The sequence below is a fragment of the Neomonachus schauinslandi genome, chromosome 10 (genome assembly GCF_002201575.2).
Source record: "Neomonachus schauinslandi chromosome 10, ASM220157v2, whole genome shotgun sequence".
Lineage (NCBI taxonomy): Eukaryota > Metazoa > Chordata > Mammalia > Carnivora > Phocidae > Neomonachus > Neomonachus schauinslandi.
In genome coordinates this window covers 98,307,634-98,324,537 of record NC_058412.1, presented here as the reverse complement: position 1 = coordinate 98,324,537, position 16,904 = coordinate 98,307,634, and the positions used below count along the sequence as shown (strand labels likewise).

Here is a 16,904-nt window from a genome sequence, read left to right as displayed (position 1 = left end):
CCCCGGTGGAGCTTGACTACAACATCATGAAAGACATGGAGCCAAAACAACCCAGTGAAGCTACTCTCAAATTCCTGTCCTGAAAAACCTTGTGATAGCAAATATTTATGATTTTAAGTTTGGGGTATTTGTTACATAGCAATTGGTAACTAATACAGCAACTATGGGCATGAAGTTCATTTAACAAGTTAAGGAGCCCAATCACAGAATGGTTGGTGTCTATTTTCTTAGCACATGACCTGCCAGGCTGAGGGACAGGTGAGGTGACATGCAAGGTGAAAGAAAAAATAATTTGGGGTAATGTGACAATCCGTGATCTTAAAATCAAAAATGCGACCATACTCCGTACCATACCTCGGTCATAGGCAGTGTACTAGACTGGCGAACTGTTATGAATAGAAACTTGTCATTTTTATATTAAATATTTATATTTTACATTTAGTGTATGTTAAATACATATGTATTTATAAAGATAGATAGATAGGTAGATAGATACACTTATAGATTAGAGACAAAGAGAACCCAAATTCAGCTTAGTAAAAAGCATTGGGAGAAAAACAACACACACCCAAACACACAACTGATATTTACCTGATATTCCTTAAGTGTCTTTAGTCTTTGCACTTGTTACTCACATGCTCTCTATTTTTAGGAATTGCTGTTTTCATTTTGAGGGGAAAATTAATTCAGCCTTTTCCTGTGTGGAAGCTGCAAGCTGAGTGAAGCAGAGGTAGCTTCCTATTTACGTTTGTGGCAGTGCCCTTCTAAATCTGTTTGCTCTGCCAGGTGGTGTGTTTCCCATCAGCTCCTTCATTTGTCAGAACCACCTAGAGGCTGCTCCATTTCTAATCACACGCTATTTGTGAAATCCCTATAATTTCCTAAGGCCTTCTGAAGCTTTCCTTTTCCTACCTGTGACATTTTGAGGAAAGATTTATTCCCCCTCTATATTTATTCTGCTTAGCGAAGATCACCAGAGACAACCTTAACTGTATTTTTGCAAATTTTCCTTCAAATTGTGTCTGTATTGTATTTAGAGTACAGTTTGAAAGTCTGTGGAGTGCAAGGGGCTATCTTAGAAATTCCTTCCATTTACAGACACTCTGGTTTTGCTTTCTTACATCATGACTCATGATGCCAAACCTGTCTTTCCTTACACAGCCAGATGATTGTGTTTCTGTTGTACCGTCCCTCCTATACTTGGGTGTGTCAGATGCATACACAGGCGTGTGTGTCATTTCTCATGTACTCCGTTAGAAGTATATTCTCGTTATGCTGAGCATAGATTTTCTTCTGCATTATAATGTTTTGGGAGAATGGAATTCAGGGATTTTTTTTTTTTTTTTCAGTCTGTGGAGCTGTTTGGAAAGCATTCTGGGAGAATTTGGGTTTGTGGGTGGCTTGATGGAACTGGGGTGGAGAGTCTGACAGAATCTCCCAGAAACTTCCAGAAGGCAGGCAGAGGAAAGATAACTGCTGTGCTGGGTAGGCTAGCAGGACTGGGCCCTTCTCCTCCACGCATCCAGAACATATCTTACTTATTGTTTTAAAATTAAGAAAAGTCATTTTGGTTTCACATCTTCTTTTTTTTTTTTTTTTATTTGACAGAGAGAGAGAGACAGCGAGAAAGGGAACACAAGCAGGGGGAGTGGGAGAGTGAGAAGCAGGCTTCCCGCAGAGCAGGGAGCCCGATGCGGGGCTTGATCCCAGGACCCTGGGATCACGACCCGAGCCGAAGGCAGACGCTTAACGACTGAGCCACCTAGGTGCCCCGGTTTCACATCTTCTTAATAATATCTAGTGCCCAAATAGTTGAGTGGATGCCAAGAATAATGAGAGATTGAGAAACCCTACATCAAAGTGTATCCATTGAAAATGGCCAGGGCTGTTTGTAGAATATTACACAGTTGTGAGATCGATTTGTATAGCTATCCACCTAGAGGGAGGTAAAGTTTAGAGAACCACATACCATAAAAGAGTTAATATTTCAAACATTCCCTTACATTTTCTGTTGTATCTAAAGCAGTGTTTCTCCATATACCAAATTAACTGGTTGTCATGGGCACCAAACCTGTTACTTTAAACACAATATCACACTCCAGGCAACATTCTATTGTTTATGCCTATTGTGAGATTAACCATCACATGGCATTTTTTTTCCGCCTTGTTTTCATTTTTCTTTTACCACTTCATTCAGAAATGATGGGATCAATATTTCAAAGCCTGTATGTGAGATGTTTCTATTTATTATTCACCATGGTATAACAGCAACTTTTTATTCATCACTATCCTTGAGGACATACATTTGGAGACAATGGAACTTTTGGTAAGAGTCTCACAATTACAACAAAGCTGGAAAGATATCTGGAAATCACTCTTTTAGCAAATGAGCCAGTTCCTCTCATTAAGTACTAGGCAAGACTTTGTATCCTGTTAAGATTATATACTTTGCATTTAACAGTCTGTCTGGCACACAGTAGTTGGTGATAAGTGTTTCATTCATTCAGAAAACACTGACTGGTTCCTAAGATATGTGCCAGGTGCTTTGCTTATCTTTTAGGAAAAAAGGATATACAAAACAGAGAGACACCTCACCCTCATGGAACAACTGAGTTGAGATGAAATGATTCAAGTGACTTGCTCAAGATCACACAGATATTTAAGTTATAAAACCTTGCCGAGAATCCAAATTGTCAGATTCTCCGTCTATGGTCCTTTCTTCTTTTCCATGGAGATTTTATTTGGGGGATCTAATAATGAGAAGATCTGAGGGTGATGACCTTCTTGCCTCATGTTTTCTTGGGGTTTTACTAGGCAGTGACCAATGGAAACGGTCATTGGATTCTGATACATTTGTACCTGGGATGGGGAGGAGGGGCATTGTCCAGTATAGTTAATGTCTAGTAAATAAATAAATGTCTGTTTTAGTGTTACTCCTGTAATTGGGTATATCATATGCTCAAGGTCCCTCCCAGGCTAGTATAGAAAATTATTCTGGAAATCATTAATTTAAATTGGCATCAGGGCACAGGACTTTCTTGACTGGGATCTCATATAGCAGTTGCCTGACATTTTCAATAATACACATTTTTTTTCCCCTCAGGTTTTTATTTAAATTCCAGTTAGTTAGCATACAGTGCAATACTAGTTTCAGGTATAGAATTTAGTGATTCAACACTTAATGTACAACACCCAGTGTTTATCACAACTAGTGCCCTCCTTACTCCCCATCAATGATACATTTTCTAATGACATATAGAGCACATCCGTGTAGTCTCTTTGAAAGAGTTTTATGTTCCACATTATTTAAGGATAAGGCAGACAGTGCTTTGTAAATATTCATTTCAATAATTATTCATTATCTGATATCCATATGTTTTAGGAAGAAGAACTTTTGAATCTCTGGGTCTAAAATCAGAATGTCAAGCATGCATTGTTATACAATATAGAAACCAGTTAAATATAGACTAATTCATTACTTATGGTTTTATTCTGTTTATCTTCCTTAGCTGCACCTTTTTTTTTTTAAATTTATTTGATAGAGAGAGAGAGCACAAGAAGGCAGAGAGGCAGGCAGAGGGAGAGGGAGAAGCAGGCTCCCCACTGAGCAGGGAGCCCAATGCAGGCCTTGATCCCAGGACCCCAGGATCATGATCTGAACTGAAGGCAGACGCTTAACCAGCTGAGCCACTCAGGCACCCCTTTGATGCACCTTTTAAAAATAAGATTGACACATATGTATCAGCATCTGTACTGAGTTATATTTCCCAGACATAAAACACATGGGTGGAGTTCTGGTAGAATCCTTGTCTAATTGTCTGGTGTTATGGCCTCTCTATTGCTTTTTTCGTTTTGCTCTGTTTTTTTGTTGTTGTTGTTTGTTTTGTTTTTCTTTTTTCCTTAGCGCTTTGTAACTGCCTCTCAAATTTTTGTTAAGCTATTTGATTGATTGACTTGTGGCATAATCCATTTTGAAGATAGAATTTGGAACTTCCTGAAGTCAGAATCACTTGACTAGAAATATTTAAGCAGGTATCCTTCCTGTCTGGAACTTTCTTTCCATTGATGGTCACATCCCATAAAATGGTTAAGAATATGGACTCTGAAGTCCCAGCATTCTGGGCTCAAATTCAGGCTCTGGATATGGTCAAGTTATAAGAACTCTTTGTACGTCTGTGTTGCCAAGTAGAAGTAAGAATAGCTCCACCATCACAGAAATGTTAATGATTACTAGTTAATGTCAACACAGCATTCAGAGCACCGCCTGCCTCTGACTAAATGCTGTATAAGTTTAGCTGTTTTTTCAGTAAGGTCATTCCAACCATCTTACCTAAAATGTCATTCCATCACTCTCTATTCCCTCGCCCTGCTTTAGCTGACATCTGAGATTATTTTATGTACTTATTGGTTTGTTAAATGCTTGTCTCCTCTACTAGAATGTAATCTTCATGAAAGCAGGGACTTTGTTCACTGCTGTATCTTCAGATCCTGGAAAGGTATTCAAAACCATTTGTGAATGAATAGATATATAGGCACAGGAAACTTTAAGTTTAATTATATAAAATTATTAGCAGAGTGATTGGCAGAACGAGCCCAAGAGTACATTTAGTTTCATGCTCTGTTCATTGGCTCTTCTAGTAAATAAATCAGCTAATAGCTATGAATAAGCCACAAAATAGCACCAGTGTATGAGATGGTCAAGACCATATTTGACACTTGAACTCTCTACCAAGAATGTTTTAGGTGTGCTGCACATCTTTTCCCGATTTTTCAAAACTCTGTAGTTTAAGTAGTAGTGTCAGGATGAAATAAAGCAGAGGAAAATGTTTGAAGAACTTTAATGGCCTGGGAACCATGTCCTTCCTGGCTTGCCTAACTAAAACCCAATGGGTGGATAGTGAGGTCCTTTCCCATTGATTTAGAGGCTGTATTCAAAGACGATTTCTAAGCTCAACTTATTGCTAAAGCTCATTAAAAGAAAGTGATAATTTTATGGGTTTGAAATATGTTAGGACTGATTTTGTGATTGGGACCACTAGCCCTAGTGCTTACAACTTACATGGTAAATGTGTTAAAAGGGGAAATATTGATGTACATTTCCTCTGTGTTCAAACTATTCAGACTTTATGGGAAATAATAAAGCTTTACAGCTTGTTCTTCACAAATAGGATGCTAGGGACTTGCAGCAACAGGAGAAATCTATTTATTATTTTGTGTCAGAGTGATTGGGGCCATCTTCTGCTTTATGGACCCCCAGAGCTAATTGTTGCTTGGGGTAGAGAGGAAAATAGCATGATAGTTAGTGCTTAGAGAATATTAATTTGCCATAAATAGAATTTCCTTTTATTACAAGGAAGGTAATTATCTGACCAGTAGGCAGTGTAGCAGTATTACACGGTTAACCCCAATATTGCCAGATGGAGTGAAGGCATAACCCACCCCATCAGGCCTTTAGGACTTCTGATATAAAAGGCTTAAAAATATAGTTACAGTTTCCTGCTGAAGCATCATCCCTGCTTCCAGCATTTGTAGCTGCTTCTGTGGTCCTGAAATGATGGCATCAGGTAGGAAAAAAAGAAAGAAAGAAAGTTAAAGTGATGTGGGGGAAGGAGAAAAAAAAAAAAAATCATACTAGCGTCCTGAGTGCCTTGGCAGGAATTACAGGAAGTCACAGACATTCTCCTCCACCTCCTTTTCCCCAGATCCACCTGAAAAACAGAAGACTATCTAGTGGGGCCCCTCCTTTAGCCCCACTCATACTGAATGTAAGCATGTATTTATTTGTGAAGGCATTTAAGCCAACCCTTCATGCCTTTCTATCTCCCTATTTTAGATAGCCAATGTTTCAATTGCCCATTGCAATTAGCTATTAAAACTATTACTCTGGGGAAGATATATCTCTTCTTATTGTTGGATATTATAGTCTGTAAAGGGTGATCCTTGGTCTGAAGAAATGTGACTCCGTGATCTGAATTGGTACGCTGTCTACTGGTTCCAGTTCTTTTATAGTGCTCTGAGTGTTTGCATCTACCACTGGGTAAGCAAAACCCAGTCTTGAGTTAGTGTCTACTTCTTTTAAGACCCATTTATAACCCCCAAGGGCTACCTGCATCAGTTTCACTTGCCGGCTACGTTCAGGGGCTTCCCCCAGGGAATCTGCCGTATAGCCTGCAGTCTTGTCTCTTTTGTTGGCAGACAGAACAATTCTTAATGGCATTTTGTGCCTCAGAGGGTGAAGCAATATGTCTAAATTCAGCCCATCTCTGCGTTGCTACAGGTACCCCTGTATTCACTCATTTCATGGAGCCAAGTGGACACCATAAGCGAGTGTAGAGGGATATCTGCATGTTGATTCCAATCACCCTCTGAACCTGGAAGGAGGTTATTCTGACGGGCATTGATGTGTCCCACATTAATGCATACTTCAGATTTCCATAGTGATTTCCACAGGCAGTGCCCCATATGGGCATCTCTTTAATAGACCAGGTTTCCATTGCCCTCCTGCTTGATCATATGCCAGGCCATTGGCTTTTGGGCATTAGTTGGTAAAAAACAGAAACAAAGGGGCTTTTTATCATAAAGCAGCACCAAACTGATGTGTTTTTACCTTCTTCTATCAGAGTGGTTGCCTTCCAAACAGAATATTGTCCATTCACCTTGGAACTGCAGTCCACACATTAAGCGGCTCTTTGCTGGTTCGTTAAGAGCTGTTTATCACTATCCAAGTGATGAGAGAATTTGGCAGCTCCTCATGCAGTTCTGAAGTTAATCCTAGGGGAAAGGAAGCTCCCTGCTCATGAATATCTTCCCCTTGCATTCTCCCTGTAGCATGTTCCTGTATAAACCATTTCTCTTATTAGGGAACTCTTCTGGGCACTGCCCTCCCCATTATAGAATTTCTCTAACATTATCCAACACATTATGTGTATTTCAGGCTTCAAGATTATTTTATGTCCTTCAGTCATAGAGGTAATTTCAATTAATGTCTAATAGCAAGCTAGTAATTTTCCCTCAAAGGGAAATTCTGTAGTCCAAAGTCCCATAGCTGTCTCTGGAAGGGATTCACTAGCTTTTGCCATAAGCTCCCGTCCACAGTCCACATTGGGATATTTTATAGAGAATTTGTCCTTATCAGCACTCTAGTTCTAATCTATGCCATGTGGGCCTGGGCAATCTTATCCGTTCCCATTTAGTAGGTCCAATTAATACTGCTTGAAGAACAGATTTATATGCCTTCTCTTTTATAATACTAGGTTGGAGAAAATATTCCCTAGACAGATACAGTGTCCATCCCCATAATACATTCAGATAGTAGACATGCAGCCACTTCATAAATAGCCTATTCAAACATACCAAATATTCTGCTCTGACAGTCAGTTTAATCCCATCAACCCTTACATTTCTAACTGTAGCCTCCATTAGGATTTCATTAACAGGTTTTTGTTTTACAATATGAGATATGAAGAGTGTTCCTCAGCCAAACATCATATCCATTCCCATAAAACATTCAGGTCAAGGTACAACTTCTTCACATAAATCCTGTTTAAATATTCCAGCTTTCATAATCCTATCCTTTACATTTTTATATTCTTAAATCTAATTGTAGTCTACTTCCAGGCTTAACCAGTGAGTTTTGGTACCACAGTTCTTGTGGCTTTCCTATCTAGGGATCCCAGTAACTTCTCTTCACCTCTGACCATTTTAACTCCTCATATATATAAGGCCTTGGGTCCCCAGTAAAGAGTTGAGATAGGGAACCTTACCTTTATTGTCAGTCTTTATCTTGGCCAATCTGCTTGACTATTGCCCCATGCCACTCCAGGTCTGATTTTTTGCTGTAATCTTTGCCTTCTGGCTTTTAAAATTCCTCTAAATTAGAATATGTAGACTCATTTGAGGCCTTTTAATGTTGGAGGACCTGCAGGGAGCTCCTTTGGTCCACCCAGTCTTTAGTAGTGCTTTATTAAGACCTTTGTTTCAACCTCATCAATGTCCATGTTATTCATCCTTTTTCTTAATAACCATCTAAAGAGGGACTCCTGGGTGGCTCAGTCCCTTAAGCCTCTGCCTTTGGCTCAGGTCATGATCCCAGGGTCCTGGGATGGAGTGCTGCATCGGGCTCCCTGCTCAGCGGGGATCCTGCTTCTCCCTCTGCCTGCAGCTCCCCCTGCTTGTGCTCTCTCTCTCTGACAAATAAATAAATAAATAAATAAATAAATAAATGAATGAATGAATGAATGAATGAATCTTTAAAAAAAATAACCATCAAAAGATTTCCACCCTGCCAGGATTCCATTCTTAAATTTCCCCTTTCTTTTTCCTTTGTTTCACCATTATCAATGTTTACTATATTTACCCCATTTCTTAACCATTTAAAAAAATTTCCCCCTTGCTAGGAAAAGTCCCTTGACTCTTCCCTCTGCCTCTTTGCAGTCTCTTGTTGATTAATCTAGTATTTTTATGAGCATCTGTAAGACCCCTGAGGAGAAGCTGAGACAGTAAACTTGATGAGGCTTCTCAGACTGTTGCTTGCCATTGTAGCAGTAAGTGGATGTCCATGCAGAATTACCCTGACCTGGATAATGGGCATATTCAGTGGGTGGATGTCCCAGTTGTCATAAAACCATTCCCACATGGCTTGTATATGATACATATAAACTGTTTCATCTGGAATGTTCCACGTGACATTTATAGGGGGAGTTGGACAGTCCCCCTTCTCAGACTCAACAGATCTTACAGTAGATTTCATCCAATATACCATGATTGCTGGCTGTTACCTTGGGCATAACTCATTGTGTATCTGGATCATATATAGCCATCTGTGACCGTTCTACATTGAGCTGTAAATCCTATACAAACCTAAACGTGTCCTTCTACCTTGCAGCATTCAAAACAAAAGACCGTGCCCCTAAATTACTCACTTTCACGATCTATTTTAGTAAAGATTCTTCAGGAAGCTGATGACATAGATCCACAAAATAAGACAACTCCTTCACAGCATACACGCTGGTTTCAGTAGTTGCTTGGTTTTGTCATCTTCCCCAACCCCAACATTGACCTTCTCAGTAACCACAGGTACTTTCCATTGTCCTGGTATAATTTTTCCTTTTGTAGGCAGCTTTGAGGCTAGCAGCCTTCTCACCACCGACCAGCTAAAAACTGAGCATCCTGTGACTCTTTCCTCAGGTTTGATAATTTGCTAGAAGAGCTCACAGAACTCAGGGACACACTTTACTTACTATTACTGGTTTATTGTAAAGGATACAATTCAGGAACAGTCAAATGGAGGAAATGCAGAGGGCAAGATATGGAGTGCATGGAGCTTCCCAGTACCCAGTGTGGTAAACCTGGAAGTATTCTAAAGTCCGGTGTTTAGAGCTTCATTATGTAGGCATGGTTAACTAAATCACAAGGCACTGGTGATTAACTTGATCTCCAATTCCTCTTGCCTCCTTGGAGTTCCAGAGGTGGGACTGAACGTTTTAACCCTCTAATCACATGGTATCTCTGGTGACCAATCCTCCCATCCTGAAGCTATTTAAACATCACCCCATTAATTATAAACTCAGGTATGGTTAAAAGGGGCTTGTTATGATCAACAGATGTTTCTATCACCCACATCATTAGGAAATTCCAGGGGTTTTAGAAGCTCGGTGTCAGGAACTATATATATATATAAAATAGTCATCAGTCTCACAACTTAACTATATTTATGCAGAAATATGCTTAAGTATACATGCTAATAATATGTATCCTTGTACCTACGTGAAAACTAATTTCTTTCCCAGAAGGATCCAGTTTTACCACAGAACTTTAAATCTGGAAATTAGGGTTAACTTGTTCTTGCATTAAAGGCACCTTATAGGTATTTTTTGAGAGAAGAGATTTAACCATGACTTTTGTGTGGGGGGATATGTACTCATATGCTATAGTTTGAAGAAAAGTTATTTTTAGCATCTTATATTCATATAAAGGTCCTAGGTACTATTTTTAATCAAGGTGCCATATAGTATTCAATTACAAGATATTATATAGTTTTATAGAACTATTTCAAAAATTTAATAGAACTTTTAGATCTTAAATATCTCGCCTAAGGCAAAACAAAAGTTCCATTTGTAAAGCTAAATATCACTCAGCTATTCAGTTATTCTTGGATGTAGATGGATAAGCTTGTTCTTTTACAGTTAGACCATATGGTGTTCATTTGTTTTTCTGTGATAGATGTGCCAGATAGCCAAAACCTTTGCTTAGGGTGAAGGGGATTTGTGATATGTGTACTTATTTTATGCCATTCTCTCCACGTTGTACAGAATACATTTAAATTGGGCAACTAAATTGCTTACAGTAGTAAAAATACATTTCCCTCAGTGAATGTTGGTGCTTTCTGATGCATGCTGATTTGGGTTCTGACACAGTCATAATCTACATACCAAACACATGCATTTAGTGAGTGAGCTAGTTTGCCAGAGCGGTCTCTCCTTCTTCCTCCCTGGAGAAAGGGCTTATCATTGATGGCCTAGGGGCCCTTGTCTCAAACTTCAGAGTGGAGTTTCCAATTAATAAAAATACATCCTGTAGCATGGCAAAAATTTGAGACTCCGACTCGTCTTTCTTACTTGCCTTCTATGAGAGACTGTGGTCATGAGGCCTACAGTTGACAAGATAAACAGTAAATCTACTGAAATGTTGATGCTTAAAAATGTACGAAATATAAGTGGAAAACAATGTCATTAATTTTACCTTTGCAATGGATGGACAAAACAGAAGTATATAAATAATGATTTTGATAGCCACAAAGCACTCAGGTTTCTCTTTCTATCTTTTGCATTTCTGTATGTCACTGGTATCCACATATATTTTGTAGATATTTTCTACCTATGACTTTCTGATATTTCAAATGTAGGGTTTCCATGATTATTCACCTTCTCTTACTTTCATTCCATCTTGACTAGTCTAAATTGAAGGCTTTTTAAGGTCTTGTATGTTCTGTCAGCTCTTCAACATCTATACTTCCAAAATATGTTGTTGAATTCTTGATAACTGTGTCCTTCAAGCTTGCCTCATAGGGTGATGCCACTTGACTGAAAAGTCCTCTTGGTAATCCAGTAATTAAATCCTTCTAGCTGGGTCCAAGAGAGATCTCTTGGGCTGAATTGTACTGTACAGTAAGTGACATTATAATGAGGTTTTACCTTATTTGTTAGATGAATGAATGGGAATTTTGCTGTTGCAAATTATTAATATTTGATGCTGTAAAGCAAGCGTTGGTGCTGTGGATGAGAGCTAGTGCAATCATGTCTTCTTATAATGATCATATCAGTGTATTAAAGGTAGTTTCACTGAAAAGAGAAATATCCTTGTAAAGAACGTGTCAGGCAGTCTCATGAAGCAGGCTGATGATCATGTTTTGTATGTCACTGAGTTCTGTGTATCAGGCCCTGTTGTAGATACTCCTGCAATAGTACCTCATTTTTATCTTCAAAGCAACCCTGTGTGATAGATTCTGTTATCATCCCCATTTTATGCATGAGGAAAATCAGACACCGAGAGGTTAAATAACTTTTCTAAGATCTCACAGCTGGTAAGAGTGGAGTGAGGATTCAGACTAGGTGGTCCCACTCCATAGCTCTGCACTCATAAATTTTATGATTTTATCTCCTTCTTAGGCATGGACATTTGCTTATAGATGAGTTAATTTTATTGCTCTTATTTCTCTTTGATTTCCTTGCCTTTTTTATGAAAGTTGATGATGATATTTAGAAAGCTTTATTTGTTTAACTTAAAAATATGTTTAAGCTCAGAAAAGTACTGAGAAAAATAACAAGTGCTCATGCATCAACTACCAATAATTTAAAAAAATGATTAATATCTTGGCCTCTTTATTTCCACTCATTGTTTTTTAAATTAAAAAAAACCCAACACATTTTTGACAAAGTTCTTCTCCTCAATCCCATTCCTTCCTTTCCTCTTTCCCATTCCTTGCCCAGAGCAACCACTACTAACAGCTGGATATAAAACCTTCTAGACTGTATTTTTTTTTTATTTCTACCACAGATTTAGAAATAACCATAAACCTTATACACTATAGTTTTATGTGTTTAAATGTACACATAAGGCCTCATCATACAAATTATACTGTTTCTTCACCTTTTCATCCAATATTATATTTTGAAACCTCTCCATAGTGATTTATCTAGCTGTAATTCATTTTTAGCTACTGTATTTAATTCTGTCTTACAGATATGCCATATTTTATGTGTTCTTTTTCCTATCAAGGTTGATTAGGTGGTTTCCAATATTTTCCTATTATAAACAATGCTGAAACCCCTTTTGACTCCTATCCATGTGCCTCAAGTGGATTGCTGACTGGGAGGGCCATGGACTATACTTTCCTTTAATTTGAGAATTAAAGGAAAGAATCAGCAAGTGCATTACTATGAGACAATGATTAATAATAAATTATATTGCTAAATTATATTATATGCTTTATGAAGTCCCAACAAATAAATGTGAGGTTTATGTGAGGTTGAATAAAGGGAACTCTGAGCTAAGAGGCAAGAGACCTGGATTTTCTCCCCAGCTGTGCTCTAGCCTAGTTTTATGCCATAAAACAATACATTAATGAACTCTGAATCTCATTTTTCTCAACCAAAGATGGGAAATTTTTAGTCGTAGATTCTTTTCTTACTATTTCTTCTAGCACAAGACCATCTGAGTTAAGGCTTGGCCAGATTTTCTTTAATGTTAACACACCTGCTCAGCATTGAACTAAATGATCCACAGGCCAAACAAAGTCTGCAGGGCACCCCGAGGCTTCCCCTGAATATGGGACCCATTCCTAATTCCAGAGTTCCAGGCATTTGGTCCTTTTGGTCCCTCAGCTTCTTATTCCCTTTTCCACTGTGTAAATACTCCAGCTCTCTTGGAGAGAGACAGAGTTCCTGGACAGGGCAATTCTGAACCATGTGACCCTCAGACTCCTCAAGGGGCATCGGGCTTCAGTTATCCTCAGTGGTATCTGACATGATAACCACACTCTTGATTGTCCCTTTCCTTCTTCTGCCTTATTCCTCACCCCCCCCCCACCATTGTAATCTGAGCTTATCTCAAGGGCTTCTTAAAAGGGGAAACCCAAATAAAGATATGCATCTATTCAAATCTTGTCTCTTCTTCTACCTCTAGCCCAATTCCATAGGTTTCAAAGGTTCTTTCTGGCCTACTGGAGCTCATGCTCATAAAGCTGCTCTGGACCCTCATGGCATTTGTCGTCAGGACCAGTTAAATGCAAGACTGCATGTAATGATTCATGTTCTTACCATTGTGTCCCTCCTCCTTCCAATCATAAGATGGACTGCCAAAAGTCAGGAACTCTTTCTTGTGTTGCTTTGGTTTTATTTTTGATGTTCCTCAGTGCCTAGGGTGAAACTAGCACAGAATATACACATGGAGTAAGTCTTCATTGAATGAATAATGTAGTCTTAATAGGCCCATACCCCCCAGGCCAGATTTTGCAGATGTCAGGCATCTCTTCTCTCTTCTTCAGTTTCTTTGCCTTTTAATTATCTTTCCATTAGTCTTGTAGTTCTTGGTGACCTCCTGAGGGCCTGGCAGTCAGAAGGTTACAGACCAGGCCATCCAGTTTGTTATAGGGGTAATATAAAGAAATGCTCTCTCTGGTCACACTTTCAGAACATTTCAGGCAAATTGGCAGAAATAAGTGGGAATACAAATGTGTGGGGAAGTAGCAATTTGAATTTTCAATTTTTATCTAGTCCTTTTAATTCTAAATTTATCCATAGCATTGTTTTATTGTCAAAATTATATGAATTTAAAAACGAACTCAAGTATTAATGATTCCAGATGTTTTGCTTCAAATATTTTTTCCACATTTTCCCCGTGAGATGAAGTCTCTTTGTTTCTTTGTTTCCTTGCTCTCTCTCTCTCTTTTTGGAATCCACCTGATTGAAATACAAATTTTAAATATTAAAATTCTCTATTTTATTTTGGTTAAATATCTCATACGGTTAAAAGCTGGTAGATGAATTCAAGTGAGTGAAACTGACAGCTTATGGTTTTGTTTAGCAAATGACTATTTCTTCTCCTCAACGTAAATGCTGAGCCTCCCGTTTTTACTTTCTTTGTGAAATGAGGACTAGTACTTGTGGCCTCTGTCTTCCAAGACTTTCAGCAACTGAGGGCATTATTATTTATTCCGAGAGTTAAAAACAGGGAAACTTTTTTTTTTTTTACTTTTTTTGTTTTTATTATGCACTACATTAATACACTGCATAACCATCTAGAAGGGGTAGAGGAGTATGACTGAGTTATTTTTCATCAATCAGGAAAATGCTTCCTTAATCGATATTCTCCAAACCCTTTGACACATGGTAACGATTAACTCCAAAGACCCACCTATCTCTTTGCATCAAACTCCACTGATACGGATAATAGGCAACCCTTTTTTCCTTGCCCCCCTTACTGAACCTGTGGATGTGCGCATGACCAAGTGCATGGCCATGATGCCGATCCCGGGCAGGATCTCGAACCACATGGCAGCGCGGTTGCCAGAGCCAAACCTTGCCTTCCGGGTCCGGTAAAGGTGACCCGGCCTCCAAAAACAGGGAAACTTTTCTTCCACCCTCAACAGTGTAGCACTCTATTTGTCATTTGTTTGAACCTGTTTAGTGAGTATTGATTTTGTAAACTATATTACCAAAAGCTTATTTCTCGGATTCAGTTCTTTTCAAACTGTGCACAACTTGGTTGGGCAGAAGAGGCCTCCCCGTTTGCTCTGCTTTATTCTTCCTAAATGGACTTTATCACTGTCCCTCCGGTTGTCTCCAGAGTTCATCACAGATGATCTCCTTTTGTTGGCAGAAAGCAAGCAGCGCAGGAGACTGCAGGGCACAATTGCTGAAAGGTTCCTCTTTCAATTCAGGTTTCATTCTAATTTTAACTTATTTGGTGCTGCTGTGGAAAAGCTGCCTGAAATAAGGAGAATAAATACATGATACCCTACATATGGAGTTCACAAAATAGGATGCAGAAATCTAGGAGCTAAAATTTAGATCTAAGGCACAAATTCTCTTTTCTTCTTCCCCTCTTTCCTTTTTATTCTCTTTTTTCTCTCAGTTGACAGGACGGACAGGGTTGGCAAGAGTGAAAGAAGAGGATGTGAGATTTTATGCATTTGTTTATTCCTCTCTGAAACATGTGACAATGTAGGATTGATCGTAATTCTAATCAGCCTCTAAAAGACTGAGGTGGCAGCCATGTGGAATGAGCTTCCTGATCTTTGCAGAGTCCAGAAGCTTTCATGGAAGAGCACTGAGAGCAAAAGCCTACCTCTCACCCAGGAGACCCATAGAGACAGGGTCCAGTAGTTTTGTTGAGGTTCCCTGCATTAGAACCAAGGTATACTGGTTCTAAATATGAAAAAATTTGCACAGAATTCTGTATTTTTTTTTTTTTTTTACATATATATTACATCTTAACATTTCCACAGAAGACTGTTTTCTTTCTGAAGGTATAAAGGCTGGGACTGTGTTTCTGTTAGGTAGAGAAAATGTATCACTCTGTCCTGCCTCCCTAGAGCTGTCTTGATTTTTAGTTTTACTGTAGCTTTCAGTGCTGAGCCCCTTCCAGGGTGAGAGAGCAAATACTCGCCTGCCACAGCCAGGCGGCCTGGCGCTCGAACCAGGGGCGCGTGCTCACCTGCTTCGCAGCTGCCTGGCTTGGAGGTAAGGAGCCCCGCGTCAGCACCGGCGGGCTCCCGGGGCCGCAGAGCTCAGGGAAGGGGTTGGGGATGGCCGGCAGAGACGAGGTTCTGAGCTGCTGGTCTTCTTCCTGCAGGCGTCTGACAGCGAGGATGTGCACAGGCTGGGAACGCTGCGCCTGCAGGGACCTTGTTCCCGAGGCTGACGGCTGGCCGCGGGCGTGCTGGCCGTTCTGCAGCAGGGGCACCGTCTCCGACTGCATGCTACGGGCCGGGTACATTTTGATTCTACATCAAAACAATGCTAATAGGGCGCCTGGGTGGCTCAGTTGGTTGAGCGACTGCCTTCGGCTCAGGTCATGATCCCGGAGTCCTGGGATCGAGTCCCGCATCAGGCTCCCTGCTCAGTGAGGAGCCTGCTTCTCCCTCTGACCCTCCCCCCTCTCATGTACTCTCTCTCTCTCTCATTCTCGCTCTCTCAAATAAATAAATCTTTAAAAAAAAAACAATGATAATAGCATTCGAGTTAATAAAAATGCTCATATGTCTAACAACTAGAAATTTCTAGTTATAGGAAGGTAATATAGCCTAGTGGTAAAGAACTCTCTAGATTTGGAAACCTTGATTTGAGCCTTGGCTTTTCATGTAACCAGCTGTATATGCTTAGGAAATTACTGAGCTCTGGACTTTAGTTTCCTCATCTATAAAACAGACACATTAGGATTGTTCAGAGGATTAAATGAGATGACATGTATGACATTTACCACAGTACCTGAAACTCACTAAGCATATCAGTATTAGCTAGCGGTAGCATTTCTGTCACTTTACTGTTTATTATGACATTTCATCTTCCTGACAACCTTATAGTGTAATATATACCAGGGGCGGACATTTTTTTTTCTGTAAAGGGCCAGATAGTAAACGTATTTGGCTTTGTGGACCATTCAGTTTCTTTTGTAGCTAACTCAGCTCTGCCCCCTGTAGTGTCAAAGAAGCCAAAGACAATATAAATGAAGGGATGCATCTGTGTTCCAATAAAACTTTATTTACAAAAACAGGTGGCAAGCAGATATGGCCCGGGGACTGTAGTTTGCTGATTCTTGGTAACTCCCTATTTGCTATTATCTGAATTTTATAAATAAGAACATGGAAACAGATTGTTAGGAGATTGCCTATGAGCCCATTGCTA

The 16,904-nt window shown here is 39.5% G+C and overlaps 1 protein-coding gene and 1 pseudogene across 1 annotated transcript in view; one reads left to right on the top strand and one right to left on the bottom strand.

Annotated features, from left to right (window-relative positions):
* MACROD2 (mono-ADP ribosylhydrolase 2) overlaps window positions 1-16,904 on the top strand; it is a 2,055,604-nt gene that overhangs the window by 740,239 nt on the left and 1,298,461 nt on the right. The window lies entirely within an intron of this gene.
* LOC110590041 lies at window positions 14,355-14,551 on the bottom strand (annotated as a pseudogene).